The sequence below is a fragment of the Cetorhinus maximus genome, chromosome 14 (genome assembly GCF_964194155.1).
Source record: "Cetorhinus maximus chromosome 14, sCetMax3.hap1.1, whole genome shotgun sequence".
NCBI classification, from domain to species: domain Eukaryota; kingdom Metazoa; phylum Chordata; class Chondrichthyes; order Lamniformes; family Cetorhinidae; genus Cetorhinus; species Cetorhinus maximus.
The window spans coordinates 20,105,765-20,109,684 of NC_135892.1; positions in this window are offsets into that span (position 1 = coordinate 20,105,765).

Here is a 3,920-nt window from a genome sequence, read left to right on the forward strand (position 1 = left end):
GCCTTCATAAACAGGAAAGTGTTCCCCTGGCTGAATGTTTGATTACTCTGTGCTCGCTGCAAGAGGATGCTCTCGATGTGCTGACAGTTCCTGGGAAGCTGACATGACGCATACATTTTGAAACAAACCCAGGTGTATCAGCTTTTCAGGCCATCTGAGCACCTTCATGGGTGGATACTGGATGACAAGGGGTACACACTGAAGACTTGGCTTCTTACACATGTGCATAACCCCAACAGAGGACATGTACAACCACTGCAACATGACTACCAGGGAAACCAATGAACAGGCCATAAGCTTTCTGAAAATGAGGTTCAGATGCCTGGATAGATCTGGGGAACCTTAAATTCCCCAATCAAGGGTCTAGTATATCATGATGGTATGCTGTGCTCTGCACAATCTAGCGCTCCAGCGGGGAATAACATTGGAGAGTGATGACTACATTTGATGCACGGTCTCCTCTTCCAGGACGGAAGAGTTGAAGTGGGGGTGGGGGTGGGGGTGGGGGCCAGACCGTGCGGACAATGAAAATGCACCCACAGGACTGGTGTCAACAGGCATATATGCCAGGGAGGCATGTGATTCTCTCATAAGCGCACATTTCTCCTGAGATATGGTTAAGCACGCTGGAAACTCTCTAATGTAGTCTCAGTGACCTTTCATTAAATATCCTTACCATGTCACTGGATCCATTGTTACATTAATCCAAGGGATACATTCACCATTGCCCCCATTCTGTGGACACCTTTACACGCCCTCCATCTCAAGTGCTCATCATCTGGTGTTGGCCCACTGATACAGAAATGAACAGATGAATAGTTATGTAATGCATTACAAGACCTTTAAAGTGGCATTTACATCTGGCATTCTGTATAAAACTGTTAGTCAGGAAGACTATAAGTGCAATCCAGGTGGATTTGCATGAATGTGTCCAGGTGCTCTTGCTTTGTGTTCTCCCAGTGCCTGAAGTTGATGTGGAGGCAGATTGCTGCCTGTCCTGCTCCGGTGCATGGGATGGCCACAGTGGATAACCTCTGGGTGTCTGCATCCATGCAGGGGCCGCCTCTGTCATTAGGGTTTCATGAAGCATTTGTGTCACCGTCAAAGTGGGTGAGGATCCGCTGTCCATGCAAGGAACACCTTGATAAGAACGCCCCCGCCCCGGGCAGCTATTCATGGTCCACCTGCCTTTCCCTACTTAGAGTCATTAAACACCTGGCAGCAGAGATCCAAATGTTTCAGACCCATCTTTTCTTCCATCACTCAACAGAGCTCATGGATGAGGCCATACTGCAGAGGTAGGTGCGCACCTCTTGCATTCACTGGGTGGTATGCTGCATGTGGTTCTCTATGAATGTCACCACTCTTCAATGGAGGAAGTCATGCGCTTGTAAGTCAGCGACATGGTACCAACCATAGCACGGATGGACTTCCCTGTCATATGCGCATGAGTACAAACTGCCTGTGGAAATTCTGACAGATGCCCACATATTTCACGCTGTTGCTCCAGCATCTGCTACTTTACTGATGACTTCTGAGGCTCGCTATCTATGAGAAGTTGAATATCACTGGGCTTTTCCTCAGTCCTCCGATGGGGTGTGGCAGCAGCTGTCATTGCCTCCATTAGGTGCTCGTGTGCATCTGTGACATGCCCAACAGCTGGTGCCACCCTTTCTAACCATGTATGTCAAGGCCCACCGACATCAGCACTGGTGGAGGGTTTACTGGACTGATGTGACACAGTCCCCTCAGCTGGCAGATCATTCTCTGAGGTCTCATTTTATCCTGGAGCCATTGTCAGCCCCTCACTGGATCTGCAGGAGAGACAACAGCATTGCATGAATAAAAGCAAAATACTGCGGATGCTGGAAATCTGAGATAAAAACAGAAAATGCTGGAAAAACTCAACAGGTCTGACAGCGTCTGTGGGGAGAGAAACAGAGTTAACGTTTCGAGTCTGTATGACTCTTCAGAGCTGAAGAGAGATAGAAATGTGATGGATTTTACACTGTTTAAGAGGGGGTGGAGCAGGTGGAGGAAAATAGAAGATCAGGGATAGGTGGGAGCTGGGGAGAGATTTGACAAAGATGTCATGGACACAAGACAAAGGGAGTGTTAATGGTAGCATTAAAGTCTAAAGAAGGTGCTGATAGTGGCATAAAGGTAAGATAGCAGAATGGGTTAATAGCAGAACAAGGGTCAGCACTCTCTGAAAACAAAAGAACAAGTGACAGATGGCCCTGTGAGTGGGCAGGGAGAAGGTTAGGGAAAAAAATTGTATTAAAAAAGGCATCAAGATGGAGGAGAGAGTTCATGATCTGAAGTTTCTGAATTGAATGATAAGTCCAGAAGGCTGTAAAGTGCCTAATTGGAAGATGAGGTGCTGATCCTCCAGTTTGTGTTGGGCTTCACTGGAACATTGCAGCAGGCCAACAACGAACATGTGGGTATTAAAACAAGATGGTGATTTGAAATGGCAAGCGACAGGAAGGTCTGGGTCATGCTTGTTCCACAAAGCGGTCACCCTGTCTGCGTTTAGTCTTCCCAGTGTAGAGGAGAGTGCATTGGGAGTAATGAATACAGTAGACCAAATTGAAGGTGGTGCAAGTGAAGCGTTGCTTCACCTGAAAGGAGTGTTTGGGACCTTGGACGGTGAGGAGGGAGGAGGTAAAAAGGTAGGTGTTGCACCTTCTGCGATTGCATGGGAAGGTGCCATGGGAAGGGGATGAGGAGTTGGGTGTGATGGAAGAGTGGACCCATGAATTAATTTAAAAAAAACAGGATGTCATGCTGGAGTTGGGGGAAATGGCGGAGGATGATCCTTTGAATGCAGAGGCTGGTGGGGTGAAACGTGAGGACAAGAAGGACCCTATAATGCTTCTGAGAGGGAGGGGAAGGGGTGAGGGCAGAGGTGTGGGAGATAGGTCTGACATTGTTGAGGGCCCTGTCAACCAGAGTAGGGGGGGGAGTCCTCAGTTCAGGAAAAAGGAAGACATGCCAGAAGAGCCATTTTGGAGGTAGCATCATCAGAACAGATGCGACAGAGGTGGAGGAACTGAGAGAATGGGATGGAGTCCTTACAGGAAGAAGGATGTGAGGAGCTGTAATCGGGGTAGCTGTGGGAGTCGGTGGGCTTGTAATGAATATTGGTAGATAGTCTATCACCAGAAATTGAGTCAGAAAGGTCAAGAAAGAGAAGGGAAGTGTTGGAGATGGACCATGTGAAGGTGAGAGAGGAGTGGAAATTGGAAGCAAAATTGATAAATTTTTCCAGGTCCAGATGAGAGCATGAAGTGGCACCGATACAGTCATCAACGTACTAAAAAAAGGCTTGTAGGAGGGACCCTGAGTAGGACTAGAACAAGGAATGTTCCATATACCCCACAAAAAGACAGGCATAACTGGGGCCCATGCGGGTACCCATAGCCACACTTTCTATTTGGAGGCCAGTTAAAGGAGAAATTGTTCAGTGAGAGAACAAGTTCAGCCAGGCGAAGGAGAATCATGGTGGATGAGGATTGTTCGGGCCTCTGTTAAAGGAAGAAGCGGAGAACCCTCAGACCATCCTGGTAGGGGATCGAAGTGTAGAGGGATTGGACGCCCATGGTGAAGAGGAGGTGGTTAGGCCAGGAAACTAGAAATTATTTATATGATGTAGGGCGTCAGAGGAATTGTGAATGCAGATGGGAAGAGACTGGACAAGGGAAGAGAGAATGGAGTCAAGATAGGAAGAATTGAGTTCCGTGGGGCAGGAACAGGCTGACACGATCGGTCTACCAGGACAGCCCTGTTTGTGGATTTTGGGAAGGAGTTAGAAACGGGCTGTGCGGGGTTGGGAGATTATGAGTTTGGAAGCTGTGGAGGGAAGATCTCCAGAGGAGATGAGGTCAGTCACAGTCCTGGAAACAATGACTTGATGT